Below are 15,604 nucleotides of genomic sequence, written 5' to 3'. Positions count from 1 at the left end.
TAGAGGCGTGGAAACACAAAGACGGCTGAATCTGAAGTGTTGCATTGTTATAAATCCACATATATTATAGAAAGAGAGGCATTTCGCTTTTTTTTTTAAAGGTTACATTTGCCTTTGTATCATATTATACCCTCTTGAAATAGGTAGAAAATACCGACGTGCCAAAAAGTGGTGGTACCACAGTCTATGGGTGGGACATGTCCAGTAAAGCCTTCCTTGATGTGAGTCAGCTTGGCTAACATCCCCATCTGGTGGCATTATTGTGCCAATACAACCACAAGGTACAAACTGGGAGTAATTCTTCATTCAAAAGTACAAGTTTGTGAACAAATAAAATATAGTATACTTTGGTTGAAGTTCTTGTGCTCATAATGTGACTGTTAATCATAGTAAAATAAAAGATGTGTTTTTGAAATACATTCTCTTTTATATAATTAGTTGCTGCATGTATATAGCTGAAAATAATGTATGAAATGCTCTTTCTGAGAGGAAAAACAGTATTGTTAATTTCTGACTTTGTTGTGACTTATTTTTGGACTCTGTTGCTTTCAGTGTCCAGAAGGGAGCAGGCTTGTCTTATAAACCTGTTAACATCTTTAACACGACAGTGTGAGGCAGCAGTTTCTGTTTATCTGTTCCAAAACACAAATGACAGGCCATAACAAAAGTTAGGTGGGTTTGTTTTGGCGAAAGTTCTTCGACTTAGTCTTTTCAGCTAAAAAGTATATTCATTTACACGGTGAAGGCCACATAATTTTCCACATCATCTTAAGAGAAGCATCGCTGCTCTATTTTTTTAATGACTTAATGCTCTGTGCATACCCTTGTGCAGGTGAAACATTAGTCATATTGACAACAACCTTGCCTATGTTGCCAGGAAAGATGGACTCAGGATGCTACAAGCTTTTGGGTAGAGCCATAATAAGACAATATGCCTCTGTCTGTGCTCCAAACAGGAGGCAGTGGTGTGCAGCCCAGTCAGGAGTGATGCTCTCTGTTAATGGTCCAACAGGTGGGCTGCACACCACTGCCTCTGGGTTCAGAGGCCTCGGGGAGTAAACGATACAGAGAAATGACTGTTTTCTGCCCTCATTAATCTCCCAAGTTGGAAATTGAGAGGGGCGGGGGATCCTTCAGCCTTGATCTCAACCCTTTGACCTTGTCAGATCATTTGTTTTCATTAGACCCCACTCAGATGAACTGGCCAGTCCCAGTCCCAGTCCAGACACCCACCCTGCCCCCCTTCTAAAAGCAGGGAGTATTTCTGAAAGCATCTCCAGGGGTCTTCTTGAGTTTAAACCCACCCCCCAAAACTTACTGCTCCACAGCGTCTCTAGACACTTTTAAATCAGCATGGATGATGCCTCACATCCGCCTAAAACTCTCTCGATGGTAATCCCTGCACAATTAAACGGTATGCCCCTTTGTAGAGAAACAGGAAGAGCACACATATAATTAAACTAAAAGGGAACCGTGCAATGCATTTCAATGCTCAAATATCATTAAAGAGCGCTCGCAGGTTTGTAATCTGTTTGCAGCATCTCATCAGGGCACAAGAGCAAAAAAAAAAAAAAAAAATCGTAACAACAATTCTTCATCTGGTCTCACGCTGTTCCTGTCACTGAGCGGAAAGACTGAGTGTTCTTCCTCCCTCTCTAATGCGCCTCTGCTGGGCAGCTGGGGGCTAATTGGCTCCCGGTTCGCCTAATGAAGCCTTCTCTCAGGTCACAACCTCACCAACTGATGACCCATTGCTGCTACTGATATGTGGGCTGCACTTTGACAGTGACCTGGTCACGCAGATGCCCCACTGTTCCTTCACTGAGGCGTGGTAGTACAGTCACTGCTGCAGAGCAGAGCAGTCACTGGATGGGTTCAGTCTTGCTGGAAATGAAAATGCTGGACGTGTGTTAGCTTTGCTCAAAACAAACAAGGGCAGGGTGTTTGGGATCTAATGGCACATTGTGAGCTCAGGTTAAAAGCTGCCCAGTCAACAGAGGGAAGACTGGCGGGATCGTCACATACATCATGCTTGTGTTTTATCTTCAGACACGCAGCATCGTATTACATCAGTCGAGGTGTGAGGGGAGGATTGCTGCAAGCCTTTGGTCTGTCATTAAATAAAGCTGTGACGCACTCATCTTAGAGGTGTGTGCAGAGCAACAGGCAGCAAATCCTTACTCACTTATAGTCCCCTTCTAAATCCAGAAAAATTCGCAAACTTGATCATTCCAAATCAAGTTTAATCATGATAATATTGATCACTGATATTAGGATTTGAGTCAAACAGCTAGCAAACAACTAAGGTATGTATGAAGGTGCTTTTGTGTCTTTTTTATGCACACATAAAAACAGTTTTGGGAGAGAATTTATCGGCAGCAATCAAAAATCAAGTTTGCAAGTAAAAATATATGAACTGGGATTAAAATGATTTGTGTTGTAAAGAAATGATCCCTTACAGTTTTGTTGGTTTTGGTGAAAACACTGCAGAATTTTGCTTGTGACATAAAAACCTCTGGCTGCGAGTATTGTTTGCGAGATATCTTCCTATAATGTGTCGTGCATGGAAAACTTTTTCAATTTCTCCAAACGTTTCAACTTCACTAAAAGCTGAATCGCCATCAACAGGCCAAGGTGGAATCTGGACCATGAACAGCAACCTTGGTGAAGTAGAATCTTTTAACTGTCGAGTTAACCAGATTGTTGGTTGAGTCTCTGGAAAGCTCTGAGTGAACTCCATGAAACCCTCTCTCCTGCCGCAACGTTTTCTCCGGCGCCGAAGATAGTCCAGCAGTCTACGACGCTGAAAAATGACCTCATGAAGACACGGGTTCACGTCGGGGTTGCCGGCGGCCCCGACCCGCTGGATCCCCGACGTGCAGCGTGCGAGGGCCCGCATATCACTGCTTGCAGTTTAAATTTTTGATTGCAGTTCGAGAAATTTGTTCTCAAAACTGTTTTCTTCGCCTGTATAATAAGGACACAAAAATACCTCCATGGTATGCCTTTTTTTTTTTTTTTGTAGTTAATGTCGTTCTTGTTTCTTAAAGAGCGGGTGTGAAAAGACAAAGTTCACCACAGTAGGCATTAACGTCAGCATTTCAGGTAAGCTCGAGCGCTGAGGCCAGACTTTGTGGTGCGTATTTAAAGGGTTATCTCGGGCCGTAATGAGCCTCAGCAAGCCCACCGCCAGGCCTAATGAAATCGCTGTGAACATCTGAGGAGGGAAAAGGCATTACAGGTTTAAAATACGGGGGCTGTTTTAAAATGCATCAAATGATAGAAAATGATGGTTTTCACAAACCCCTTTCAGACACACTGAAGGCAGGTCTGCTGGCGAGCAGGCCTGGAGTTGAGAGCCACAAGCTGAGCACTAAACACTGATAGTGTGTTGGACACACAACCGTGGAACCTACAAGTAAAAAAAAAAAAAAATAAGACATTTAAATAAAACCCGAAGTTACTTTTTGTTGTGGATGAAGGAGAGGATTACGGTGGCTTTAGAGTTTAACTGGGAAAACTTGTAGATTCTATTTATAATGTCAGGTGTGGACATGATATTGAGAGGATGGTGCTTTCATTATCAGCTCTTAAAGTGTTATTTTTAACACCATATCACCTAGATATTCTAGGAGACAACCATATGGTAATACTGTATATAATAACTGTACCTGAAAGTTATGCAGGAGCTGAAAAAATGCATTACATTTAATATACCATGGAAAAAAAACTCAGGGATGAATTACATATATTTTCCAAATCTGTCTTTGCCTTTCCAAGGTGGGAAAAGTAAGGTGCCTTAGGTTTGGGAGGGGGTGGGGGGGGGGGGCTAAGTTTGATGTTTCGCTGTGACACAGGAAGTTGATGTTTAAGGTCAAACGATGCTCCAAACCTCACGAAACTTTGCACACGCGTCAGGCACCAGCTTTCATGAGTTTTTGAAGATGTTAAAGCCACCAAAAAAAAAAAAAAGGCAATTTTTTTTTTTTTAAAGAAGAAAAAGGACCGAGATCGAGAACAAAATTTAAACTGGAAGGGGGAATATGCGGACCCTCACGTGCTGCATGTCGGGGAGCCGGCGGCCCCGACCCGCTTGCAGTTTTAATTATTTTTTATTATCATCGTTTATCATTTAAACAGTAAGTAGAGTGACGGGAATTTATTCATCTGGCAAACTCATTGATGTAATTGACGTCCTACGGTAATTGTACGTTCTTGGTATGGTACTCTTTGACATTTATTTTTCTAAATTGCAGATCAGTAACTACGTGCTGGGTTGTGGTGAGCTCCAGCTGCAGTGTATTGTGAATATATTTGTGTTTGGAGAGCATGTATATACATGCACGCACTTGAAATAAATGCTGGGTTTTGGTTGACAGAGAGGCTGAATATGTAGCAGATGTTCGATCAGTAGGTAGAAAACTTTTTGCCCACATAACTTTGGTAATGGATCATTTTAAATCCAAATTATGAATGACCTGGTGCTTGTCATTCATGTTACTGTGATGGTTGTATTTTGGGATGATGCCACTCAAACTGACAAATTGTTGAAAATTGTGAGATATGCAACTGAAAGATTAACCCCTTGACATACACTTACCCTTTTTGTTCTTCCTTAAGCAGCTTTAATGTTCTAAAAATATCCTATTCTTCTATCCGCTTTTTATGGAGTGCCACCTTTTTCTACCGATTTATATTTTTGCTTTGGAGCCGCACTTTCTCCATCAAGGATGCACACACAATCTGTTTTGGTTTCAGTCCTAAGAATCTGTCTTGATGAACATGTCAAATGGAAATTATTCCAAATGTCTTGTGCATTATCTTAATTTCACATTTCCCACGTTCAGCATGACATAAAAGGATCTTTAGAAAATTTGGGATTTGAACTAAAATTTTAAACTATATATTAATAATATTAACAGATCTTCTGTAACACTGATCACTGTTCTAACACTGAAGCAGTGATCAGTCTGAATGTATCTTTGCATTTCCTTTTCAAGGTTACTGAAATATATTAATATCAGACAGACTGTAACTGCTAGCTCCACATCTTGATATTGTTGCAGGTGTCGATGGAACATCACTTGTACAGAAATGTATCCCAGCAGATCGCTCACACATGCACGCCCACACACACATACGGGACATTTGATACGAGACCAATACTTGGAAACCAAGGCCTTGAGGCAGCCTTGGCATTTCACGGATCTGAGAGACAGATTGAGCTCAGATGGTTCCGAATTTATGATGCGAAACGAGCAACCTGAGGGACAAGCCAACTCCTCCCTGGACTGGCAGCCACTAGTGATAGAAAGATTTACAGTCAGGATTTTACATCTGATTGCTCATAAACCACTGGAAAAAGAAAATGTACATGGAGCACACAAATACCGTATTCTTGCATTGAGCTTGAACGCTGAATTAAAGCGTTGGATCCCACAGCATTTGTTCTAACCTAAAGCTTTAGAGGGAGGACAAAAAAATATCTCCGCCAAAACTGAACACTGAAGGCTACATAAATCAAACTTTCACAGAGGTCTAAATGCCTGACTAAAGACCCAATGTATATTTGGAAAATCTTGATCATGACCTATAAGGAAAGTGTAGGTGGTTTGTGTGGTTTATGGTGCTTGCCCACCCTTAGTGCTATTGTATGTAGAGTAAATCTGGAAGAGGTTGAATATTCAACGGAGTGTCGGAACCCTATGAAATATGCATACACCGCATAGGTTTGTACTATGCACAGCACTATGTTTATCCAATGCTAATGAGCGGGGTTAGACCCGCAGGGAGAGCCCATGATTGTCAATACTGTGTTTATATTGGCTCCATACAGCTTCTTCATGCTTTATTAATGTGGGATCAGTATATTATCATTCAAGTGAGTGTTTCTGTGGACATATAGTCCAATGAGGTTTGCATGTTTGTCTCCTCAGGACTTGTTTTCAAAAGGTTTAACTTAATGTAATAATTGGCCTGTTTTCCTGTTGATCTTGGTGTTCAGGAATGTAAGAAGCATCATCCTCTTTGTAAGAGCTTAGGTGATGGACTGACCTTATTTCTCTCAACCCTGAGCTGAACTCCATTAAGGGCTGCCTGCAGTCTGTAATTTTACCGACAGCCTCTTATCATGTTTGTCTTGTCTCTTCCTCGGGGGGGTTGACTGCTTGCCCACAGACCAGATTTTCTTAATTTCAGCTGGCTCTGCGCGGAGAATACAATCAACATATATGACAACTGCAAGACTAAATGAAATTTCAACTGGAAGACTGAAAATTGACATCGTGCATTTTTAAGGAGTGGAGTTCAGAGACAAATAGCATGTCTGCCTGAGCTATTTCTGATTTTTTTTTTTTTTAAGTGGTTAGCCTGGAAATGCCTCTAAGTTAGTTACTTTCTCAATCAGAGCAGTGATTGCGCGCAGACTTAACTTTAAAATAAGGAGTTTTGCAACGATAAAACTACAATTGGTATTCAATTCAAAGAGTTCATCACTGTTTAATTTCGGGTACTATTTTTGACAGCACTTGGATATTGGGTTTGATCAAATATTATTGAATTACTTGCTTGCAGTTTTGTAGAAAATCAAACCATGTTTTCAAATCGGACTGACATGAAAGTCCACAAATACACACTGATTACTTCAAAACGCAGGGTTTTTCTTACCATCATAACACTAAGGTGCAGTACAGTTGTTTTTCGCAGTACCTAACCCACTATGGAGTCACCTAAAAGTTTGCTCTCCCAATGTTTGGGGATTATTCTTCTTATGGCAGACGGTGCATTTCTAAATAAATACAATGACTATAAATGTCCAATATTTTACAAGAATGCGTAATTTTTAGTCGAAGCCTTCTAGAAATTTCCTAGAACTCTTCCTAAAAAATGTATTGAGCAGTCCCACAAACAACTCCCTCAGCTTGAGGCCCACGGTAGTCTTTACCCCTGGTGCCCTCCCCACAGCACCCAGTCATCCAGATAGCCTGGATGCACGTTCCCTGTCGGCCTTCCCCTGAGTGACCTTGTCATATTCTGCCCGTGGTGACAGAGGAGGCCCGGGGCTCTGGGACCACACAGCCTTGTCATCTCAGTCCAGATCAAAGAGACCCTGCTCTGGTCTGACAGGAGCCAAGGCCCTCGATGAAGGCTATGGCGAGCACGGAGCTGGAGAGTAGAGATTGGTCAATGCCACGGATGGCAAAGGGGTGTATTGGTTACCCTGCGCGAGGACGCTTTAAATACGATGATCTCTGCCATGATCTTCTACATGCTCAACGTATCTGCGCATAAGTGAGATCCATATGTACTTCTAGTCTGGAGAGATGAGGAGATGAAAGAAGGGCGCGAGACGAAGCATGTCAGGAATGTTGAAACAAAAGCACTGGGAAGGAGAAGTGGTGAAAACGTGGCGCATAATGCGTCTTTAAAGGACCTCCACCCAGATGGAGCTTTCAGTGAGACATTTTTCTTGGCACAGCCCTGCTTTCTTGTGACCTCAGAGTATTGCTGACATGCAATGTTAATCTAGACTGGAAAAATAAACACCGGTTGAGAATAAAGAAGTACACATACATATTCACAAAAGTGAAGTATATGGTTTATGAAACCATGTTTGAGTATGTTCACCTTTCTTAGATGTGTGCTTCTAAGTAAAAAATAAAAAAAAAATAAAAAGTAGATGAGACAATTTAGAGCTTAGAGAAAACTCCATTATTATTTAAGTATTATTTATATATATCCTAGGAAGTGGTGTTAAAACATAAAATACCTGCACGCCTTATATATTTATGTGTCATCTTATGATACATGATGTTTATGATAATGCAATTCACCATACATGGCAGAATCGAAATAATGTTTTGATCAACTCATAATTTCCATGTGCATGTCCAATAAATCTGCTTTATTCTGGCTAAGAAAACTCCTTTCAGTTCCTGTTTAATTTGGAGGAGGCCATCCTTGTTTTTCCATCTTTCTTCTGCAATTGGCTTCGATAGTATGACTCACAACCCTGGCACCGGATCTGCTTTGATTTCAAAAGGCCACATCGTAAATTCCTAGACCCTGATATTTTCCCTCATTTCCCACAGGACCATAATGATGCAGGGTTCTTTGTTGAAAGCACCTGTTCTCAGCTCGAATAATGGGCTACATTTTCATCCAGGATATACCCCCAAAGGGACACCCAGCCTTCAAGCCTTCGACTTCAGGGTATCTAGTTGCCAACGTTGCCAATGAGTGTTCGCTGCAACCTTTTGAGTGCTACCCGTCAATTATGCTCTTCGGCTTGTAGAATCTATTTTTGGAGAAGGTCAAATGGCAAAAGTCGTGTTGGTCTTTTGAAATTTGTATTAGTGTATTTTATAATAAAGGATTAGTGAGGGTCTGAATAAATACACTGACTGGTACCAGATCAGTTTCAAATTACAGTAGCGTAGGTGGCACTGTTTTTTTTTGTCATCTCAATGTGACTCAGACTGAAGTTCATTCATTTTCATCCATATTCATCAAGGCTTTTCTGTTCACTTGGGTTTTCTTCAAAGGTATGCAAATCAGATACATTCATTCTGAGGTGGCTGATGAAGGTAGGAATGTGTGTAAATGACTGTCTTTCTCAATAATCCACAATAAAAACACCTACATTATGAATAAAAAGTCCATTATAATCTAATATCAAATACATTTCATATTCCCTACCAGTTAGTTAGCTCGTTAACTAGTTAATTTTCCATCGATTATTCACCAAGGCCATCTTCTGAAAGAATGAGCTATCTTGGCTGTTGTTATGAACCACATTTAAGGAATCATTGCAAAATAAAAAATCTGTGTTTATATAAACTGTATATACGGTCTATATATTAAGAATATTGGCCTATGCATCAATAGGTCTTTACTCCCTAATATCAGTACAGGGCCCAAAACTTTCAGTATCAGTCGGGCTCTATCTGACACACATTTAAATTCCAGTCCAATATTGAACAGGGATCAAATGATGACTACAAACTGTTGTGATGGTACCAGAATATCTAAAAACATATAACAGCAAACATCTTTAAGCAATTGAAATTGCCAGAAATATCCTACCAAACCATGAACAAACATGCTCGGAGATTAATAAATATAACTAAATATTTCAGTATTTGACAAATAAAATTATTACCATAGCGTTTGTATTATGTTTTTCTGAAAGTGGAAGCACCTAATCAAGATTAAAAATAGACGTGAAAATTAGGTGATGAATCTGTTTGATAACAGACTCTGAAACCTTGATAATAAACTTGTGAACCAACTTGTGAAACAACTCATATGACTGCAGAAATACGCAACCTGTTTTGATACTTGTGATGACAACACCTCTAAGTGCTTGTTAATGTTGGTTTGTTAGACTGAGGAGTCTGTTGAGAACAGGAACAAATGTAACAAAAGTTTGTTATGTACGGCGCAATAGAATACATTTCTATACAAGCTAGAATAGAAATAAAATAATAAATGCTTTTAAAATGCACTTGTGTGTCACCTCAGGATTGCCATGTGCAGCGATGACCTGCATCCAGATTTCACTCTAATTTCATAAATATTTATTCCCAAATGTAAAAATGTCAACATTATTCTTTTGTTAATAGCCACACTTACCTATAATAATAAAAAAGCTAACAGCATAAAGGGGTTTCTAGCTTGTGAAAGACTTGGCAGAACCTGAATATCTAAGCCTGCTTGAGCTTTCCAACCTGCCACAGGGCTGCCTCCATTTGCGGGAGGGCGCCAGTGGGGGATAAGACCTTTTCCACAGGATCAAGTGAGGAAATCTGCTCAGGCTGCGGCTATTCCTTAAGAGAAGATAAGATGGTCTTCTAGCACGGCTCCGGATAATTTATAGCCATTTTAAATGGCCTTAGCCTGAGTTAAAGACCTTGAAGGAGGACTAATAGAGTCAGAGCAGTGTCTTGATCTGCCTCTCAGCTCACCTAATAACCCCGTCATTAGACTGAAGGCTTTGCGTGTGTGGGAGCTCGGTCGCTCCTCCTGTTGTTTGCATTTGTTTTGTTCTTTCTGGGACAGAGCAGCGGATGAGATCATCTGTCAGTCCACTTCATCCTCTAATTGGCTCAGATCTTTGACATCTGGCGGTTGCTCTGTTACTGACGTTAGTGCAATGTGATGTGTGCTTATGTTTATTTGTATATTTTAGATGTTACTATAGATGTTAAATATACACACATAATGTACAATTCCACACACAGGGACACAGATGGCTCACACTTCAGCCTGTGTTCTTCTTTATTCACACACCTAAAGCTGAGAAAGCTGAGAAGTGAATTTTTCAAACATGCTGACAGCACAAGGTGATAAGCAAGCGCAGGTTGTAAACAGCATCATTAAAGCCATACAGTGCAAGCAGTTGCTTGGGGCACCACATGTCCCAATAAGTTAGACAGACACAGCTTTAGGCTTTTTTTTTCCTGGTAATAAAGTGACAGCAGTGTTTTGTAAAGTTGACACTCAGTAGGGCATTTTAGGTAAAACCTCTTATTAAATATTTGCTGGGAATTATTCGTCTATTATCCAGAGACCTCCACCCATCACCACCCTCACACACACGTCATGAACTCAGGCGCAACAAATGCCAGCAAATTCGAAAACCTTAGCCTTCAACAAGGCAGTCAAAAACAAAGTCTTTATCTTCATCTTTGAGATGAGGAGTGTTGTTTTTGACATTGAACTTACTTCCTCTTATCATAAAGCCAGCCATTAATGGTTGATCTGTGGTAGACTTATGATAAAATAACTTTACCTGGCAGAGTTTGCACTTCACCTCAATTCATTTTGAAGGAGTTCAACAACTCTTTGAGTGTTGTCATCATCTTTCACTTGTTTGTCCCGTAGCAGCTAATCTTTGGACACATGCTTCTTGTCCTTATTTTGATGCTGGTTGGCAAATAGCTTTTAGGTGAATTACCGCCACTTTCTGGCATTAATAACACTCTACTGCCAGGTGGCGATTAAAGCTGGGGAAATAAGATATGACGACGGTCGCATAAACTATTTTTTGATTTTTTGAAAGAGTATTCAAATATTTTAAAAATCACAACCCATCCCTATTGTGTATTATAGAGTCCAGCCCCTATTTACAGCATACATTCAGTTAAATAAAACTACAAATTCTTCACTAGCTATAAATCCTTCCTGGGGACAGACATCACTTCCAGACTTCTGTTTTCTAGCTTCACACGGAAGCAGGAAAAAAATAATCACATACTTTACGAGGCTGATTTGACTAATGTTGTGAATCAAGAGTTGTGTGTAAATTCCTCTTTTTCTGCTATATGTGACAACCGCCTACCAGGTAAAAGCAAGGGATCTAAAATATATAAATATATTTTTGAAGACAAGACAATAGCTCCATAAACAATTTGAATTTTCATGATTTGAAAACAACAAACATCCCTTGCGCTCAGGGTGTTATACTGTTCTACATTTAAATGTTTTGACTTTTATCAAAGGAACTGGCACTGTAATGGCAGACTGGCAACCCAAATAGGTTGCATCAGATTGCCATTATGTATAATGTAGTAACACACACTGACATCCATGAGTATCAGTGTGTGCGTATTTGACTGTCTGGCTTTCATGTATGAGCTGAGTGCTGTTTACGTCATGTGTTTAGGCTGCAGAAGAGCAGTGTGGTAACATGGTTCAGGAAGTGTAATTATACTGAGGATGTGTAGAACAAGTCATGCACTCACTTTAGTGGGTCCGGTTTATCTCCCCTCGTTCCCTGTGAGATGACACAGAGTGGATGTGTGTATATGAGGTATTGTCTCCATGCATGGTGAACCATAACAGATGGAACAAATTAGCACGCACGCACACACACACACACACACACACACACACACACACACACACACACACACACACACACACACACACACACACACACACACACACACACACACACACAAACACACACACACAACACACACACACACACACACACACACACACACACCTGGTGTGTGTGTGTGTGTGTGTGTGTGTGTGTGTGTGTGTGTGTGTGTGTGTGTGTGTGTGTGTGTGTGTGTGTGTGTGTGTGTGTGTGTGTGTGTGTGTGTGTGTGTGTGTGTGTGTGCAACCTCCCTCAGGTGTCTTTTGTTCTAACTCTAAGTTCCAGTCCTCCATGACTGTGGTCTACTTTGAAGTCTGTCAATCCGTGAAGACTAAAAGGGAAGCCTTAGAAAAAGGGAACAATAGGGCCCATGTCCCCTTTGAGTAGTGTCTTATGGTGTAGTGTGTCAGTCAAATAAAAGCAAAAATCATCCCTCAAATAATGTTTTCTTTGTACTTTATTCAGTGGAATATTACCAGTGATTTTACAATAAATTAATGTTAAATTTTTAAACAAATTGTAATAATAATGTGCTGTATTTTAAAATATCCCTGAGCATTTTTAAGATTATTTAAAGAGGTAACTATGTTCAGCCAAGTGTCATGCCAAAGTGTGCAGTACACCCGTCAATCCTCCAGAGAATACCATGTCAGTGTCACGTTTGACATCACTTAGAAAAGTACATTGCATGTACGACCAGAATCTAAGAAGGAGGTGATGTGACAAAATACTAAGAGTGATAAAAGTCTGCTTGGGGAGAAGGTCAGGGATGGTTAAATAAAAAACGACACAACTGTCGCCAGGATAACTCACGTTGGAGTCTCTGACAAGCCGACGCTAGAATGGATTTCTTTTAAGTAAGTTAGCATACATGACGTTATGATGTAAGAAACGTGAAGTAACACGCATGACTGATGTTATTTACTTAAAAATACTTATTTTCCTAAATGTGATTTTTGGTGCCTAAACCTCAGGCACCTTACTTCTCACACCTCTGCGAGGAAAAACATTTCTCTCACACTGTACCCTCTAGTGGACTGACAGGTGTATTACATGCTTTGACACGATACTGCATTGCTATATTGTATGCCTTGATACATTAATGTTGGACTCGGTAATAATTCGCTGTTTTCAATTAAACGTTTCTGCAAAGTCCATTCAAATTATAATTCCAAAAATGTAAAAAAAAAAAAGTCAAACAGGTACTAAAGAATTTGTGAATATTGGACTTCATTCATTTGTCAGGTGGGCAGAAATATGTTATTCAGTCAGTCGCAACAATTTTAGAAACTAATGTATTGGATCCATTAAGGACACCCTACATTTGTTTACTCTGTTCGTCTGGCTGTGCTTCATAAGAGTGCTCCATTTTGTTTACGCTCAGCAAAAACGGACTGAATTTGTCAGAAGAACTTCAGCTGTGACTAAAACTTTGTCGTAAAAAGGCCACGTTAGATAAACACGTTGTAACTCTTTCAAAAGAAAAGTGCAGGAACTTCCTCTTGGTTATATTTGTGGATCATTTTCACGTGATCTCTGGTTGTGCAATAACGCATCAGTCGGTGATTCAAATTGCAGAAGTACATTGCAACATTTCAACACTTGAACTCAACGATTCAACTTCCACCCAGAGAGTTGCCAGTTTACAGAGCAAAGACAAACACGGCCCGTGCACAGAGGAAGGGCAAATCACGACCAAACCCCTCGACGCACACATCTTCCTAAACAGGTTATCTTGTGCTCATGCACTGTGAAAAGGCAACTGCTCAGATTAGAAAACACACACACACACACACACACACACACACACACACACACACACACACACACACACACACACACACACACACACACACACACACACACACACACAAACAGCACACACATATATCATATACAGCGGTGTCTGAGAGATGAGATAAGGGGCTTAGATGAAGGGGGCAGGGCCATCTCTGGTGAAACTCTGACTGACATGGCAGCTCTGGGGTAATCCTGCTAATCCTCTGCTAGCTCAGGGGTGCAGTGGGACTGGAGGCCTTTGACCCTTCACCAAGAGGAGGTGCTGGCACAAACACACAGACCAAACTTTTGGTCCTCCGTTATCACACATCATCATCACAGGATGACTGCAGTGGCTGGATCACCGAGAGTAAATTATTAACTTTTATGGATCCTTAAAATACACTGATCACATTTGTTTATGTACAACTGCATGTTCAAATTTTTGGAAATTACGAGGGCAATTAGGAATTACACGAGGCCAATTAAATCTGACTCACTCAACCGTTGGCCACACGATGCCAGGAAAAGTGTGAGGTTGTTAACCAACAGCTGATCCGTGACACGTAAATGTGTTGCCTGATTTGTCTGCTGGTAACAACAGGTTAAATTGTTACACAAATCTGATGATTTGTGTGATGTCTCATGACAGAAATGTGTCATAATGTAATATATAATATTGACTTAAAAGTGTTAATAGCAGAGTTTCCCATCATTTTTGCAACTCATCCTGATTTTAGGCGCTTTATGAAGATCAAGAATCAAGAACTGGTCAGAGTTGTCAGTATGTATGGTGGGAGCTGTATTCTTTATGTATTTATTTATTTATTCTAAAGGAAGAAATTGTGATCCACATTTCAACGGAAATCCAAAACATAAGCCTGCCATTGAGCTCGAGTTGATGTAAAAACCTGTGCATTGTGCCAAATGAAAGACTGGATCAGTGACTTATTTCAAGCTCTTAAATTTAGAAACTTTATACTGGTATACATTACCCGCATGTTCATTCCATCCTGATTGAAAATAAAAACATGCCACATGTTGTGATAGACTTTGTGATGCTGTCCAGTGTTTGACATTGGAGGCTGCAGTGTGTTCATGCTGCAGGGGGATTATTCAGCTGCTCTGGCAGTCATTCACCATTCAGTGTCTGAGACTCTTTGTCAGAGCAGACAAGGTATGACAGAACCAGACCGGAAATACAACTATCAAAATAAAAGTAATGTTCTTAGGTATTTAGTATAGACCCTCATGTTTACATACATATTTAAGGAGAAATTTTGTCTCGACAGAGACATATGTATGTTAGGTTACAGATGTATGGGGTTGTTACCCTAATTTTAAGAATTACTGACAGTTATTTCTAAAGTTGTTCAATATATGCTTTAATATAAGCACATCGGCTCAATTAACCCAGTTTTTTTTTTAGTTGAATTGCATATAACTAGCCTGTTGTTGACAAAAGCTTTTAGTAAAATTATTTTAATAAATTAATAATATGAATTAATCATTTTAATAAATCAGCACCACTCTCAATCAGATTGACAATTGTATTTCATAATTCTAATGAAGGGAGGATTTATTGTTGGGTCATTATATTATACTTTATGCTCCACCTGGCAGTGGTCTTAATGGTGTGGCTGATTTGTTGATAAGATAAGAGTACATATATGAAAACCCTGCAGTCTAAAATAAAAAAATAAAAAAATATTGATTAAACAAATCATGTATACATCGCGTGATGTAGCCTATTCTTTCATCCTGGGTTTAAACGTAATTTAAAATGTTAATTTACAACTCGACATGATCACCAGGTGTACTTTGAAAGGTCACACCGGAAGTGATTTGTTCATATTCTGGCACGCTTGACGCTGCTGCCTGGTGAAGATAACTTGGTGCTTGGGAGTGAGCGCTCACACAGAGAGCCGGTGATGGGAG

Source organism: Brachyistius frenatus, unplaced genomic scaffold (genome assembly GCF_029030835.1).
Source record: "Brachyistius frenatus isolate BFR_SWC_R1_liver_20210118 unplaced genomic scaffold, ASM2903083v1 Contig_43, whole genome shotgun sequence".
Lineage (NCBI taxonomy): Eukaryota > Metazoa > Chordata > Actinopteri > Embiotocidae > Brachyistius > Brachyistius frenatus.
The sequence above is the reverse complement of the archived record's forward strand: the minus strand, read 5'-3'. Positions refer to the sequence as shown.